An 18,084-nucleotide genomic window follows, 5' to 3' on the forward strand; every position below is an offset into this window, starting at 1 on the left:
CCCGATACCCCTGAGGCAGGGCCCCCTCACACTCTAACCCCCAAACTGGAGCAGGCCCTACACAGCATGATCCTACCACCCGCTGCCTTGTCAGTGATGTGGGGCTGGGGACCCTTGTCAGGCTGGTTTTCGGGGGAGCACCCAGGCTTGTTCCCCACCCTTGGGAGCTCCCCGTTGCAGGCCAGGGCACTGGCTCTGTGTCTGGTGCAGCCCTGGGACTGGGCCAGGGGTTGGGTTTCCAGGCAGTCTGGGCAGTACCCCCCCTTCTGGTGCCATCTCTGGCTGCGCTGGGCTCCTCCTTCCCTGGGTCGCTGGCACTGTCCTGTCCCAGCCCCTGCCCTGCTCAAGCCCTGCCTGGCTCTCCACTCCTCGGGGGGTTCCTGCCGCCACCACCACACTTCCTTCAAACCTCCCCTCAGTCTCCAATTGCCCAGCTCCCAGTGCCAATGCCACTGTCCACCATACAGCCGCCAACCGGCCACCCCATCCAACCACCCAACTCCCACCTGGCACTCCCATCCCAACGCCAACGGCCCAATTCCAGCCATCTCACCCAACCCTCAATTCCAGCTGCTGCTTTCAGAGGCCCCTCCTCCCATTCTGACTCCCCGGGTCCAGCAGCCATTCCCAGAGAAGATGAATGTCGTGGTGGTGAAGGCACTGACATAACAGAACCAGAAATGTCGGGCTGGAAGGGACCTCCAGGGGTAATCTAGTCCACCCCCCTGCGCTGAGGCAGGAGCAAGTAAACCTGGACCATCGCTGACAGGTGTTTGTCCAACCTTAAAAACTTTGTGATAGGGATTCCACAACCTCCTTTGGATGCTTGTTCCAGAGCTTATCTACCCCTAGAGTTACAAAGCTTTTCCTGCTATCTAACCTACATCTCCCTTGCTGCAGATCACACCCATGACTTCTTGTCCTACCTTCCGTGGACATGGAGAGCAATTGATCAACGTCCTCTTTATAACGGCTCTCAAGACTTTGAAGACTTTTATCTAGTCGGCCCCCCCCCCCCCCCCGTCTTCTTTTCTCAAGACGACACATCCAGTTTTTTTAACCTTTCCTCCCAGGTGAGGTTTTCTAAATCTTGTCTCATTTTGGTTGCTCTTCTCTGGACTCTCTCCAATTTGGCCACACGTTTCATAAAGAGTGGTCCACAGAACTGGACACTGTACTCCAGCTGAGGCCTCCCCAGTGCCGAGTGGAGCAGGACAGTTACCTGCAATGTTTTACATACAACACTCCTGGTAACACCCCTTGGAATATCAGTCTTTTTGGTCCATGCATTTCAATAGGAGCTTTGCCCAAATGAAGCATTTAGGAAACAGTGAGAATGGGCTTTGGAAGTCGGCTCATTATCAGGGAGCCCAGAAATCCGTTTGCCACGGAAAAATGCGGAATTTGTGTTTTCACAGAGAATCTTTTGTTTTTACATTTTGTGAAAAAATAAAAATATACAGTGGAAAACCGTTGATCGGCTCTGTTTGGGACCAGGGCCAGGTCAGATCACCAAAAATGGGGATAATCGGGAATTGGCAAAGAGCTTTCTAGCCCTTATTTTAAGATGGAGGGCCCAGACTTGGGTGGTCAGCCCCGGGCAGCCAGGTCTGACCACTGGAGCCCCAGTCACCCGGAGCCGAGCACCTGAGCCCAGCCACTGTCAGCCCCAGGTGGCTGGTGGTTCGGTTAATACGAAGAGCTGGATAATGGAGGCTCAGATAAACAGGGTCCTACTGTCCAGAATACGGGCGTAGAAGTATTTGGTATAAGTAAGAAATACAAACGGCAATTCTATTAATTGTATTTTAGTATAACGATTGGTAAACGTCAAACTTGCTTACAAATTGTAAATATATCAATAAAACATTGTGTGCAATTGATACTTATGTGTATTGTGGCTAGGGAAACTTACATTCAGCACTTCATTTTAACTGCATAAAAACATGGATTTTAAAAAAATTTTATCAGAGAATTTTGGGGGTTTTATCTCTGAAAACTAGGATCCTTGCTCATCATTAACAGCGCTGTGAGCAGAGTGTGCCACCTGGTGGTCAAGAGAGTGATTGCAACAGCCCCTGAATAAACATATGACTTGCTCCTACTGCCCCAGTGGATGGGGCACAGGACTGGGACTCAGGACTCCTGGGTTCTGCTTCTATCTCCGCCACTGAGTGGCAGTGGGACTGTGGACACGTCACTACCCTGGCTGTGAAACTGAGCGGATGATACCGACACCTCTGGACAGGGCTTTGGGATAGATGGGGAGTGAGGCACCTTCTAGGGCTGCCAAGGTCCATTTTCTGGGACATGTCCCTAAACTCATCCCCTTAGGTTTAAGGATCTCCCTGGGTCCCACTCAGCTCTGGGGCATTTCCTCTGATTTCTGTGCAGTTACAGCAGGCATGAATTTGGCCCACCACCAGGAAAAAACACCCAATGAGCCCATTTATGTTAGCTTAAAATCATATTTAATGGCAATATCTTTGCTAGCGAAGGATACGCAGAGCTCCATATTTCTGGATCCTGGGCTAAGGAGACAGACATGGCTTAAAGGAGTGATCAGTGCTTCAGTAGCTCCTAGTCTCCATGTAGGACTCCGTATTTTAGGATTCCTGGGGTCTCTTCTGAGCTTGCCACTGTTACTATAGGGGAGTGACTCCCCCACTCTGGGCCACTGTCTGCTGGACATAATGAGGCTTCTCTCCTTCTCCGGGGTGTTGTGAGGATTAATCCCTCGCAGGAAATGTTTCGAAGGTGCTTGGAGATTCTTAGGCCCAGCTCCTCGAAGGTGCTTAGGCGCCTAACTCCCCTGGATTTCAATTCCGAAGGTGTTCGGGTGCCTCGCTCCGACTGAAGGGATGCGCATGGGCAGCCTGAACTGTGCATTTGCTGGTTTTCAGCCGGTTGAGTTTTGCTCACCTCAGCGTTGGGCAAGGGGCCACCTGCCATCAAGCAAGCTTAATTCTGCGTTAACATCAGCTTTTGCCATGGAAGGTCCTAGTTCTCTGAACCGGAAGGAGAAGTTGTTGGTAGGAGTTAATAGTCATTTAAGCAGTTGCACATATCATGTCCTGCAATCTGCATGCCAAGCCAGCCAACACCCTCTCCCCCCCTCACACACACATCAGCTGGGCCCCACCAGCCCTGCTTCGGCACATCTCCCCAACTATCATCTGGGGGCAGCCGGCGGCCAGGGGCTACTCAGGCCGGCCAGTGGCCAGGGCTGGCTGGCAGCCAGGGACACTTAGGAAAAGGAGCCTGGCGGGTAACGCACACTGACACAGCATAGCATTTTGTCCCCCTCTGCTGGCCAGTCCATGCATTGCGGGTTTATGAGTCCGCTGCCGCTGTTGGACGCTGGAGTACTTGTCAATCCAGGGGTCCCGGCGTCAATCCGGGCGTCAATGCCAAGCGGCGGCTGCCCTGTGTGTGGGGAGCAGTGGATTCCACCTCTTTGCGGGAGATGGAAGCAGAGGAGCCTGGTGCGTAAGTAGGTGGGAGTCTGTCCCCAGCACGACGGATCGTGCAAAGCCAGAGGGGGCAGCGAGAAGCCCAGGCAGAGGGTGGGGGACGGGAGCAGAAGTGCCTGCAGTGATGGAGTTAACTGTCCCCGGCTCGCCCAGGGCAGCTGGCAGAGCACGGCCAAATGCCCCTCTGAGCCACAGGGAAACCCACCCGGAGATCATCCCTCCTCAGAAGCAGCCCTCCCCCTCCCAGTCATGGGCAGAGTTAGGGGCTTTCGCAGAGCCGGGGGGGCTGCCCGAAGGCGCCCCAAGCCTTGACAATAGAGGGCACCTGCCACCAGCCCACATCGCACGGAGGAGGCAGGAGCGCCCCGCGGCTAGAGGTGACAAGCCCCAGCTGCAGCTGAGGGCGGAAACCAGCAGGACGCTGTGTGGGTGCGCCCGGGAGCAGGGCGGTGGGCGGGTGCAACGGGAAAGGGAGTCTCAACTTCAGGCCAGCCTGGCTGTCACGCTGTGCCCATCCATCCAGCCACCTGTCTGTCGGTCAGTCTGGGCCGATCAGCCCCCCTGCCCGTCTCTCCGCTCGGCCTGCCCCATTGTCTGCGTACCGGGCGGCAGAGTGCGCGGCCCCGCCGGTGGTATCTGGCTGTGTTCCAGACATGTCCCCGAGGCAGCCGCGGTTCGGGGAACGGGCAAGCGTTCGTCCCGATGAACCACATGAACTCCCCTGTCTGAACTGTGGCACTGGGAGCATTTCCCTCCAGGAAACGCGAGCCGGAGCCGAGAGCACGAGAGAACCCAAGGAAATGCCATTGAGGAAAGGTAAGGGAGCATGAAATGTGCTTAATGAGCTACGTGCGACGGGCAAAATGTCAGGCCTGTCCTTGTTTATCTTCCTCTTGGAAACGCTCCTGTGCTCGCCGCTGTTCGATCGCGCCTCCCTTCTGCGCCCAGGCTCCTGCCTGCGTCAAGCCTTCCCAGGCTCTGCTCCGAGCCATTCCCATCCCGGGGGCTTTACCCAGAGCAGGCCAAGGCTTGGGCCAGGGACCCGGCTAGAGCCTGGCACGTGAGCGTTCGTCCGCTCGCTAGGTACGCTCCGCTGCTTGCATACAGATGTGTGCACAAAGGGGGGGAGCAGGGAGCCCCCCCCCAGTAACTGTCGGGGACACCGAACTCCTCCGGCCCCAGAGCCACGGCGGAGGGGTGGGGGCAGATAGCGAGCTCCTCCCGGCCCCAGGCCATGCGGGGGGAGGGCGGGAGGGAATGGGAGGGCAGAGCGAGTTCCTTGGGGGTGGGGGAGGCACAGAACGTGCCCTCCCAAAAGGGGTCGAAGTGAAACGTCTGCGCACACCCCTGACTGCGTAGGGGCCTTAACCCCGCACTGGCTCCCACAGCCACGGCTGAACGGCCTGGCTGCGGCCCCAGAGGGAGAATGCCAAAGCCCCAACGCTTCGATAGCCCATTCGCCCGGGGCTGCGGCCTAGTTGGGGGAGTGGCTGAGCTGCCTCGGCTCAGGTGTTGAGTGCTGGGGTCTCGCGCTGACCACAAGTCTGAGCACCAGGAACTCCTAATCCCCAGCACTGCTGCGAGTCACTTCATCCCTGTGACTCGGTTTCTCCCGCTGTGCAAACGGGATGCTCACACCCACCACACTGCGGGGGAGGGGGGCATGAATGTTAGAGGAGGGCTGAGAGACCCTCCAAGGGGAGGGGCCGGAGAGGAGCAATGCATAAAGTCTCAGTAATTAGTTAGGGGCCCGACCTCCCCTTTGAGCACCTCCCTGTAAGGACTCCCTGCCTTGTTCTGCCAGAGGCTGGATTTGTCAGTGAGCTGGATCCACTGCAAAGCCTGGAGCACTGTAAGGGGTGGGGTTCTCCGGAAAACAGTGGGATCTAGGGCCTGGGGGAGTATTTGGGGAGCGGGGCGTCTATCACAGCAGGTGCTCGGTGAGCGGGCACTGTCCCAGCAGGGTTCTCGTTGCATCTTTATTTTGCCATAGCAGGAGGGGCCCGCGTGCAGGATAAATCTAGAGGGAAAACAACAACTCAAAGTGACCAATCGGTACTGTTAAGGAACCAGACCTCCAGGAGTGTCCTGAGCTCTGTGTGCGTGTGAATGGTAGTGGGCTTTTCGTGTGAGCATCCACACACCCAGCATGGTGCAGATCTCACATGGCAGGGTCGGAGACATTGCAATAATCCCGATAGCTAGGAGAGGAGATAACTGGGGTCTCTCGCGTCCCATGCTGCTGGGGTACGTGCTGACTTCAGCCACCGCTGTTGTGGTGAGGTGCAGCCCTGCCCCGGAAGGGAACAGAAGAGATGTCGTAGGACGTGTCTCTAATTCCTATGGCTTTTTAGCAGAAGATACTGCGCTACCTCCCACTTGGGACGCTAGCCAAGACCTGCCGGCATCCCAGTGCAACTCAGGAGCAAAGGGACTTCTCTGCCAGGGCCTTTGATTTGGGAATTCCCATCCCACTGACATCCTGAGATTGACCCGTGGCCACCTAGGACGTCCCAGGCACAGTCAGGTTAGCACCCAGTTCCTTGTGCTCCAAAAGCAAAGGCTTTGTCTGCTAGACCTAGGGAGTCTCCTTGGGCTGTAGCAGCACTAGGGCTTCTGAGAAATATGATCCATTTGGACATTATAGAGGGTAATGGGACACATAGACTATCAGGGTTGGAAGGGACCTCAGGAGGTGTCTAGTCCAACCCCCTGCTCAAAGCAGGGCCAATCCCCAGACAGATTTTTGCCCTAGATCCCTAAATGGCCCCCTCAAGAATTGAACTCACAATGGTGGGTTTAGCAGGCCAATGCTCAAACCACTGAGCTATCCCTGCCCCCCTTGCACACAACGAGCAGGACGGAGCTCAGCCAGCAGAGGGCAGCGGAGTACACCTGCACACACTCATGTGCACACACACACCCCACGTGCCGACATGCACATGCCCACCCACATGTGCACACAGTTCCGCTTGCACCCAGCAGAGAGCACTGAGGCTCAGCGAACACCCCCCCCCCCACATCCCGTCGTGGGGAATTGGGTGTAGGTAGGTTAGCCGGCCCCGTACAATGCACAGCCACCCGCTTCCCAGGCAACCACGCGTGTTTGTCGTCTCAAGGCAGGGAATCCATCTTGCCCTATTTGTAAAGCTCCTTGCACAGCGCTGGTGCTATAAGGAATAACCAATAACACTGGTTTTTGTCACTTTGCTGGACACCACAACCACCGAGAGCAGGGGTGAGCAAACTACGGCCTGCGGGCCAGATCCGGCCCTCAGGGCTTGGGATCCTGCCTGCAGGATTGCCACCCCTGTGGCCCCGCAGGCCTTACACCGCCACCGGAAGCAGCCGGCACCACGTCCCTGCGGCCCCCGGGGGAGGAGGAGGACAGAGGGCTCCACACGCTGCCCTTGCCTGCAGGCACCTCCCCTCGCAGCTCCCATTGGCTGGGAACAGGGAACCGCGGCCAATGGGAGCTTCAGGGGAGGTGCCTGCGGGCGAGGGCAGAGCACGGAGCCCTTTGTCCCCCTCCTCCCCCGGGGGCTGCAGGGACGTGGTGCCAGCTGCTTCCGGGAGCGGCGCGGGGCCAGGGCAGGCAGGCAGGGAACCTGCCCCGGCCCTGGTGCCCGCTGCTGCCACCCCGGCGCTGCTCCAGGTACACGGTGCCAGGCCAGAGCCTGCACCCCGAGCCCCTCCTGCACCCCAACCCCCTGCTGCACCCTGCACCCTTCCTGCACCCCAACCTCCTGCTGCACCCTGCACCCTTCCTGCACCCCAACCTCCTGCTGCCTGCCTCACCCTTCCTGCACCCCAACTCCCTGCCCTGAGCCCCGCCGCACCCCTCCTGCACCCCAACCCCCTGCTGCACCCTGCATCCCTCCTGCACCCCAACCCCCTGCCCTGAGCCCCGCCACACCCTCCTGCACCCCAACCCCCTGCTGCACCCTGCACCCCTCCTGCACCCCAACCCCCTGCCCTGAGCCCCGCCGCACCCCTCCTGCACCCCAACCCCCTGCTGCACCCTGCACCCTTCCTGCACCCCAACCCCCTGCCCTGAGCCCCGCCGCAGCCCTCCTGCACCCCAACCCCCTGCTGCACCCTGCACCCCTCCTGCACCCCAACCCCCTGCTGCACCCCACACCCCTCCTGCACCCCAACCCCCTGCTGCACCCTGCACCCCTCCTGCACCCCAACCCCCTGCTGCACCCTGCACCCCTCCTGCACCCCAACCCCCTGCTGCACCCTGCACCCTTCCTGCACCCCAACCCCCTGCTGCCTGCCTCACCCCTCCTGAACCCCAACCCCCTGCCCTGAGCCCCGCTGCACCCCTCCTGCACCCCAACCCCCTGCTGCACCCTGCACCCCTCCTGCACCCCAACCCCCTGCCACAATCCCTCCCGCACTCCTCTCCGCACCTCTGCCCTGAGCCTCCTCCTTGCACCCCTGCCCTGAGCCCCCTCCCACACCCCACACTCCCTCCCGCACCCCAACTCCCTGCCCCAGCCCTACATTCATGGCCCTGCATGCAATTTCCCCACCCAGCTGTGGCCCTCGGGCCAAAAGGTTTGCCTGCTCCTGACTTAGAGTGTCACAGTGAGAGTAGGATTATAACTCAGACTCTACTGCTGCAATAAAGCCCAGGCTACTTAAGCTAAAGGAGACTCTCCTTTCAATTAGAGCAGTATAGGGCTTATGACACACATCTGAGCCACTCTGACTCTATTCATTATAGAGCAGTGATGCGCACACACAGAGTCAGTTCGTTACAACATTATTATCCCTTGTCTGCCTGCCAGGGCAGTACATTTCCAATAGCAGAACTCCCTAGCCCTTCCCTTTAGTTGCAATTTACCTGCACCTGGCAGAGCTGTTCAGCGTAGGGTCTAATTTACCTGTTTTCCCCTTGCTGTTTCTCTTCCGGTGCAATCCCTCACACAGAGCTCCTGTCCTGCCAAGCCCGATGGTTAGTCACTTCCCAGAGGGTGCTGTACACTTTGCACCTGAAGCTTATTTTATATAACAACCACCAGTGCAGGGAGGGGGGAGCTGCAGAGCATGACAAGGTTTTGACTGAAACTCGGCTTGTTCCTGCCGGAGAGGATAATGCAATAGGGCACCTGCCCAACTCACTGACCTCCTCTGACCCCGCTTTAAAATCGGCCCTGTCTGATCTGAACAGAGCACTGCGCTGCTCAGCTCTCGCTAATGCTCCTGGACAGAAAGTGCCTGTGCGTTGCAAAGATCACTAGGGAGAAGGAGAAAGTTTAGTTCCAGAGTGGGAAGAAAACACAGGAAACGCCTGCTAACCGCAAGCAGCACTAAAGGAGAGCTTCAGTCCCCTATGCAGCAGAGCGCGCTCTAGTGTACGCTAGAGGGGCTGCAGATGTACCGTCTCCTGCCGGAGGCTTTCTCCCCTCTGAGTCGGTCCTGACTGTAATGCCCTGGACACCAAGTGAGCAGGCCCTCCATTTATATTTAATCCAGGGCAAATTCCAGCATGGAGTCATTCCATTCTGCTTCCTCAAACCTCCCCCCGCAGTGGTCCCCTAAGGTTTCAAATGGATCTGGAATCTTTCTTTACTTCCTATCCCAAACTGTTGAGTGGTGTTGCCGTGCGCTGTTAAATACTGGCTGTGGTCCACCCCAGAAGTGGTTGCATGTCTGTAACAGCCGATCCCTACGACGACCAGCAGGAGGTGCTAGTGTCATGAATGGAGCCCCAGCACACTCACAAAAACAAGATACAAGAGGTGGATGAAACAAACAAACAGGTTGGGAAGTGGCATAGGGGAGATGAGGTGACAAAAATAATAGGATGTGCTTTTGTGTACACTGGTTTGTTATTGTGGGGTTGCTCCTGGACTGAGGTGTGCTCATTGGTTTGTTACTGTAGGGCTGCTTGTGAGCACGGAGCTGCGTACACTGGTTTGTTACTGTAGGGTTACTCAGGAGCAGAGGGCTGCGTACACTGGTTTGTTATTGTAGGGTTGTTTGAGAGCACTGGGCTGCATACCCTGGTTTGTTATTGTAGGGTTGCTGCTCAGCAGTGCCCCGGGAAGTACCCAATACCATCGCTTCTGGGAGTTTAAACAAGTGGAATGTTGCTGTGCTAGTCCTGAGGTCGAACCATGCGAGAGCCCCAGTCACGCAGGCAGGGGCTGTCTGGTGCGGCCCATTGCCCTGGACCCACACTGTGCAGCAGGGTGTGCAACTCCATCCCCTGCCTGGCCTGCCGGCCCCTAGCCAGGCCTTCATCCTAGTGCCCCAGCCAGGATCGCTGCTGGGCAGCTCGGGGGCCCAGGGCCGCCCAGAGGATTCAGGGGGCCTGGGGCACAGCGGGGGAGCTGCGGCGTTTGTACTCACCCGGCGATGGTCTGGGCCTTCGGCGGCATTTCGACGGCGGGGGGGCCCTTCAGTGCTGCCGAAGACATGGAGCGACTGAAGGGCCCCCCGCTGCCGAAATGCCACCGAAGACCCGGACCGCTGCCGGGCCAGGGCTCGTGGGGTCCCTGCGGGGCCCGGGGCAAATTGCCCCACTTCCCCCCCCCCCCGGCCAGCCCTGGGACAATTCCATGATTGGGGGGGCCCCAGGCAATGGAACTACCTGGGTGCCCCCTCCCCAGACCAGCCGCCAGAATAGAGGGAGTGTCTGAGCCTGCAGACCCCTCCCTTCTCCCAAGAGCCTCCGGCAATTGCCTGGGAGTAAGGCCCCGACTGTCTGAGGCTGATATTAATGATTGATAGTTACCATCACACATGGGAAAGGCCCAGCAAGGCGGGATCACCCAGCGATCTGTCCTGGCTGCCTCCGTATCTCGCTAGCTGCACCCCTCTGCCTGCCTCTCTCCCCCCGTACCCATCGCTCTAGGGTAGTACAGGCCCTGCCGCCCCAGCCTCCTTCGCAGCCCCTTAGCCGAAGGCTCAGAGCCCACGTGAAATCCAAAGGGAACTGAAGGCCATACCGGCCCCCATCGAACGGGGCTGTTTCTAGTGGGGTCCCACAGGGATCGGTTCTTAGCCCTGCACTATTTAACATTTGTGTCAGTGACCTGGAAGAAATTAAAAAATCATCTCTGGGAAAGTTTGCAGAGGACACAACAATTGGGGGAGTGGTAAATAGTGGAGAGGACCGGTCAGTGACCCAGAGCGATCTGGATCGCTTGGTAAACTGGGTGCAAGCAAACGATATGGGTTTTAATACAGCTAAATGTAAACATCTAGGAGCAAAGAATACAGGCCATGCTTAGAGGATGGGAGGCTCTACCCTGGGAAGCAGAGATGCTGAAAAAGATTTGGGGGTTGTTGTGGAGAATCAGCTGAACATGAGTAGTGCCCTGCAAATCTCTGGATATCCGCAGACCATATTTGCGGATCTTGGATCAAATGCGGATACAAATGTTGTATCCACACAGGGCTCTAAACATGAACCCTGTGTCCAAAACAGCTAATGCGATCCTGGAATGCATAAACGGGAATCTCAAGTAGGGGCAGAAGTTATCTGACCTCTGTATCTGGCACTAGTGTGACCACTGCTGAAATCCTGTGTCCAGTTCTGCTGCCCACAATTCTCAAACAAGGTGGATAGATTGGAAAGGTTCAGAGAAGAGCCATGAGAATGATGAAAGGATCAGAAAACTGCCTTGTAGCGAGAGACTCTAGGAGCTCAGTCTATTTAGCTTAACAAAGAGAAGGTGAAGGGGTGACTGGACCACAGTCTGTAAGTACCTATTTGGGGAACAAATATTTAACAGTGGGCTCTTCAGTCTAGCAGAGAAAGGTCTGACACAATCCAATGGCTGGAAGTTGAAACTAGACAAAGTCAGACTAGAAATAAGGCTACATTTGTAACAACGGGAGGTAATTAACCATTGGAACGACTTACCCAGGGGCGTGGTGGATTCTCCCTCAATGGCTAGTTTTCAATCAAGACGGGCTGGTTTTCTAGGGATTATTTCGGGGCAGGTCCCTTGCTAGACTGTGCAGGAGGTCGGACTAGATGATCAGAATGGTCCCTTCTGGGCTTGGCGTCTATAAAAGCAGGAAGTCTTGCTCAGGTAGCTGGTTTCCCAGCCATGCCCCCCGCCCCCGAATTCCCGAGTCCCAGCCCTTCCCAGGTGCACACAGCGAGGGACCTTTTCAAGCCGAGGCCCAGAAGGGGTTGGATCCTGACTAGCACTGGAGCTGGGTCCTGTGCACATAGAGACAAGATGAACTGGGCTGAGCAGACGGGGGTGCACAGAGGGGCCCGATCCTGCGTTAACGAGATTGCTGTGCACCACCCAGTACAGTGACCAGATGTCTCGATTTTATTGGAACAGTCCCAATATTCGGGGCTTTTTCTTATATGGGCACCTATTACCCTCCCGATTTTTCATACTTGCTGTCTGATCACCCTACCACCCAGACCTGCTGCCAGCTAGCAGGAGGGAGGCCAACATGGGGAACTAAGCACCTCCTTACTTCAGCATGGTGAGGACCTTGTTCAAATGAGACACGCCCACTCTCCACCCATGCCCCGCCCCTTTATTACACCGCTCTCCTATAAGAAGCAAGGAGCTTGACGCTAAGGGTGATGGGGGGGGGGTCCCTCCTAGCACTTAACTTTACTGGCACCCACTTGTACCCCTGCGTGGGGTGGCACTGCCTGGCACACCGCGCAGGGGCTGGCAGGGTCACGGCAAGGACAAAGCCCCTTCTCTGCTATGAGCTGTGTCTCCACACCCCAAGGCTGAGTGACAGGACTGTGCCAGAGTGCCTAATGGCAAGCGGTGCCGGTGATCCAGCAGGGGGTGCTGTTCCCAGCGTGGCAGCACTGAACAGTGTCCTAGTTTGGCAAGGGAGAGGCCTAGGCAGTGCCTGGCGCATAGGACGGGGCTGGGAATCAGTGTCCTGAGGCCACTGCTATCTCAACTCTGCACTGACCCAGGGCAAGTCACTCAGCGGCTCTGTGCCTCAGTTTCCCCAGCTGGAGAATGCAGGTAATGACGCCAACCCCCACTGTACCGTGCCTTCAGAGCTATATGTAAGGACTTTGTTTTGTTAGCGGGTGTAGCTGTACTTCTGGAGACACTAATGGGTAGGCTCAGAACTGAGGCCCTGTGGCTATTAAAGATAGCAAGGGACTTTCAAACTCCAGTCTGGGTAACTGCACTCTGCATCCCCCGGTGGGCTCAGCTGATTGCAGGATCCTTCATTTCCGCTGTGTCCTGAAGTGCTGTATGGTGTTGCCCTGCGTTGTGCTACTAAAGAGCTGCCACCTTCCACCCCAGAGGTGGCTGCTCCTCAGCGGTGGGCAAAGTGATACTTTGCCATAACATGTAAAGTGCGTCAAGATTCTTCTTAATGAACCAATAGAAATGCCGCAGCGGCAGGCCAGAGAGATAGACAGACGCCACTTTCATTGCGGTGTCTGCACTGTATGTATCCTCGACATCATCTCTTAGATAGAGACACTCACTAGTGTGGGGTGTTTTCGGTCCTCGATCGTCTTTCCGTGGCCTGGAACAACGCAACTGACATAGACTTCTCTGTCAGATGAGTCCTTGGTGAGTCTCTAGCCGGGCCCTGAGCCATTGTCTGAGACCCATGGACGGCTTCTCCCTGTCCCAGGATTCTGCTGCAACTCACTGAGCTGCAGCCGGGCCCTGAGGAAGCCGGGGGTGGAAAAACCTATCAGATAAAACAGCAACCAGGTTAATTTACCATGTAGCGGATTGTCGAGCGTCCCAGAATCGGTGATGGAGAAGATCAGCAACAGTTTCCTAGTCGAAGTGGTGGCTTGTCCTGGCTAGACTGAGAAGTCTCACGTGATGGTGCTTTTAGCTCTGCCCTTGGGGAGACGATTCTGCAGCCCAGCGGGTCGCAGAGTCAGGAAGTTTCATCCTGAAGTTCAGCTTCAGTGTTCCCCAATTTTAATTTCAGCCAGTCACTCCAAGGTCTACCTCTGGCTGGCTGCAGATGCGTGGACTCATCCCGCTGGCGCGCCCCCTCCTGGCAGGGCATGACATGGCAAGCGCTCCTCCTGGGGTGCCCTCTGCTGACAGCTGCTCCGGCCCTGCTGTGTTCTGCTTCTTGTGACCTGGCCTGGTCACTTAGAGCCTCCACCTTCCGGAGCTACAACATCCCAGCTCAGAGGAAAACGCTTCTCCCCTTCCTGGGCCCAATCCTCCACAAACTCTTCCCCCACTCCCCTTGGCCCCCGCTTCCCAGCACTGCCTGCCCAGGCTCTCTCCTCCGAGATCCTGCTCCTACTGAGCCCCTGGCCTTCCGCCCTTCCTCCAGCCTGGCTCCAGCTCCAGTTTCTGACCCCATGGCCAGCTGCCTGGGGGTTATCCTGCTCTCAGACCCACTGCAGGGTGCAGACTCCCCCTGCCACCTAAGTCCTCTCACCCTCTCTCTCTGGCCCCATCCTTACCCAAGGCCACCTGAGCCCCAACTGGTCAGGTTCACCTGGGAGCGTAGCTAATGCATCAGGCAAGACTGAGCCTCATTCCCCTTAACCTGTGACCCTGGCCCTCATCCCATAGCCTCTGAGCACCTCCAAGTCGTTAATGGAGTTGATCCTCACAAGCCCCCTGGGAGGCAGGACCGTGTTATTATCTCCATTGTACAGATGGGGAAACCGAGGCACAGAGCAGCTCAGTGACTGGCCCAAGGTCAGTGAGCCTGTGGCAGAGTGGGAAATTGAGCAGAGCTCTCCTGAGATTAGCAGTAAAGCCTAAGGCTCCCTCCCACCCATGAAGCAAGCTAGGGGCTCATGCCCAGATCCTTGAAGGTATTTAGATGCCTAACACCCACTGATTTAGACACCTAAATACTTTTGAGGCTCTGGCTCAGATACTCGGGTGCTGAGCACGGTGTGAGAACCGATGCAGAATTGGGCCTGCCCCTGCTGTGTACCACACACCCTTGTCGGCTGTGATTACGTCCCGTCTTTTGTTGCTGCTACTCATATTTAGCTCTTAAAAACCCTCCTCAGATCTATCCATCTGGCTGGGCTCTTCTCTGAACTCCACCCTGCACTTCATCAGTATCCCTCTGGCACCACAGAGCCCCCAGGCGCACACATTATCTGACAGCATTTCTGCTTGCTTTGAACCTCCTCGCTGGTGGATCTCTGGCCCCAGCACGGCCGGTTCTCACCAGCGCCAATGAATCCACCCTCCCAGTTTCCCTGGGAGGTTGTGGGTCGTTATCAACCAAAGCACAGACAGGTGAAGTGACTTGCCCCAGGTCACATGGGTGAAATGTGGTGGCTTGTGCAACACAGGGTGTCAGGCTACTGATCTAATGGTCCCGTCTGGCCTTAAACTCTCTGAAGCAGAGGCAGACCATGGGTGAGCCATGGACCAAAACCCAGTCTAGTCCTAATCTAGCCACAAGACGACCCCCTTCACACACCCCTCTCCCCACTTCCATGCCTGCTCTGAAAACGGACCCCGGGTCGCTGGAAGTCCCTCGGGGAGTTCATTAGGTCAGCGTCCCTACGGACGGCTCCCGGAAGGATGCCATCTGAATCGTTCTCGCCATCCGCTGTGCATGACCAGTTCGGTTTCCGCAGCTGTCCATCACCCAGCCGCTGCGCGCAGGGGGAGTTCATTCTGGGGCCCTGCTGAACACGCCCTGTGTCTGCAAAGCATTAATGAGGCAGCTAAAGGCAACAAGCAAGTGACACTAATTGAGGCTAGGAGGGCTGCCCTGCCATTCGCGCCACATCACATTTAAAGGCACAGGGTCCCAACTGGAAAAGCCAGGCCGGCATCCAGCAGGCTTGAAAGATGGGCACTGATTTCCTTTGAATGCCTCAGTTAGCGTCTCCCTCCCTCTTTCTGCCTAAACTGCAAACACTAATCGTTCAATTGCTTAATGGTAACCCAGAGCCTTGCAGTTCAACAAGCAAAGGGGCAGCTCCGGGTTACACTGAGGGACCCCACCGCAGCCCAGCAGGAAGGCGCTGGGTTCACATCTGCGCAACAGATCAGAGCTATGATGCTTTTCAGGGTTCCCCAAGGTGCTTGGGATGAATTGCTACCACCTGCACACTGCATGACAAAGCCAGGTCTGTGCCTGCTGGAGGATTGTGTCCAGTTCTGGGCACCACATCTCAGGAAAGATGTGGACAAATTGGAAAAAATCCAGAAAAGAGCAACAAAAATGATTAAAGGTCTAGAAAATAGGACCTATGAGGAAAGATTGAAAAAAATTGGTTTGTTTAGTCTGGAGGAGAGAAGACTGAGGTGGACACGATAACAGTTTTCAAGTACATAAAAGGTTGTTATAAGGAGAAGGGAAAAGTTATTCTCCTTAACTTCTGAGGATAAGACAAAAAGCAACAGGTTTAAATTGCAGCAAGGGAGGTTTAGGTTGGACATTAGGAAAAACTTCCTGTCAGGGGGGTTAAGCACTGGAATAAATTACCCAGGGAGGTTGTGGAATCTCCATCACTGGAGATGTTTAAGAGCAGGTTGGACAAATACCTGTCAGGGATGGTCTAGATAATACTTAGTCCTGCCATGAGTGCAGGGGACTGGACTAGGTGACCTCTCGAGGTTCCTTCCAGTCCTATGATTCTATGAGATCCTCTGGATGCATCTTCCCCAGACTGCAGTACAACGCTAGGCTGGATTGAGGGATGCCGAATGTTCTCCGCATTGACTGAGTCAGCTCTGAGACCCACCTCACCTCAGGTGACAAGTTCCATCTCCACCAGTTTTGGAAACCAATATTCTACGTTACATAATTCTCCAGAGGTTTCCCGTACGAATATCACGCAATCACCAGGACAACCAGCGAGCGCTTCGCTTTTGGGAGAGCCCACACCTGGCCTCCTGGGGTGAAATATTGAGACGATAAATAATTGCAAATGTAATAGACTTGCCAGGGCTCATCTGTGTCACAAGAGCCACAAAGCCAAAAGTGTGTTTCCACTGGGCAGGAGTTATTTAGGTTAAGGGCCAATGTGGGCATAAGAACCAATAGCTATAAACTGGCCCTCAACAAGTTTGGGCTTGAAATTAGATGAAGATTTCTAACCATCAGAGGAATGATGTTCGGAAACAGCCTCCCAAGGGGAGCAGTAGGGACAAAAAACCTAACTGGCTTCAAGACTGAGCTTGCTAAGTTGATGGAGGGGATGGTCTGAGAAAATTGACTACATGGGTATGTAGCCGATCTGCGACTGCTAGTAGCAAATATCCCCCGGGGCCGGTGATGGGACACTGGATGGGCAGGGCTCGGAGGATCCTACTACAGAGGATTCTTTCCCAAGGGTCTGGCTGGTGGATCTTTGCCCAGAGGTCTGACTGCTCACTGTATTTGGAGTTGGGAAGGAATTTCCCCCTGGGTCAGATTGACCTAGACTTTGGGGGTGGGGAGTTTCATCTTCCTCTGCAGCATGGGGCATGGGTCACTTGCAGGTTTAAACTAGCGTAAATGGCGGATTCTCTGTAACTTGAAGTATTTAAACCATGACCTGAGGACTTTGGTCACTCAGCCAGAGCTCAGGGGTCTGTGACAGGAGTGGGTGGTGAGGTTCTGTGCCCTGCGATGTGCAGGAGGTCAGACCAGATGATCAAGATGATCCCTTCTGGCCTTGAAGTCTGAGTCACCCCAGATGGTTGGGATGAGACTTCAGTGAACGAGCCTGAACTTTGGAGGTTTTTCCTTCCATCAGCCTCATCCATGGTCCCATCATATCCCTGCAGCTAACAGGGTAGATTCTGCCCCTTTGGGCAACAATACCAAATGTTACACTGATTTCAGTGGGCTGCCTTGCAGATTATGGGACGACTCCAAGTGCGTAATGGGAGAAAGATACCTTGGAGGATCTGGGCCTTAGTTTCTTAGTCGACCTTAGAGCTGGTCAGGAAATGTTTATTTCCAGCTACATTCCAGGAAAGCAAAACATTTTTCATTCTTGGTGAAAATGTTCTTCAACGTTTTCATTGAAAAAGCACAAATGGGATTTCGTTTTTACCATTTTCAGCCCATTTTCTGCTGTTGAGAACGCCAAGTTTATTTTATTTTCAATGCAAACTAGAAAAATGGCACCCGAAACAGGCATTTCCTGCAGCAGCCCCCAGCTGGGCCAAAAAAGCCATCTTACAAAAAAGTTTTGAAGGCCAAAGCTCTAATGAAACTCTGCTGTTTTACCAGCAGGGGGCGGATGAGAGCACCCAGACTAAGGTGATGTCTATACTTCGGGCCGCATGCAGAGTACGTTCACTGCGCGCCCCCTTTGCAAGGGTATAAATAGCAATGTCGATGGACCTCACCAAACTGGGGTTTGTGAACTCCTGGGGATTCGCAATATGTTACGGGGGGTTCTCGGGGAAAAATCTCCTAATGACGGACAGAGTTGTCCCTAGGGACCCCAGGGCTGGTTTAACTGGAAAGGTAAAGAAACTAGATGGAGAGGGGTGGAGACATGCACTGCACGCCTGAGGAATGTGCTGAGACGAAGCAGCATGAGGCTGACGGGTGGGGGGTGGTTCCCTCTGGCTGGCAGGAGGAACTGGGGAGATGCCCGACAAGCTGATGGGAGAAAGGGAAACTGGTTTCTCCCTCACATGCCCTATAGTTTCTGGGGGAATCTGATTCTGGTGACAGGTGC

This window comes from Mauremys mutica, chromosome 5, assembly GCF_020497125.1.
Source record: "Mauremys mutica isolate MM-2020 ecotype Southern chromosome 5, ASM2049712v1, whole genome shotgun sequence".
Lineage (NCBI taxonomy): Eukaryota > Metazoa > Chordata > Testudines > Geoemydidae > Mauremys > Mauremys mutica.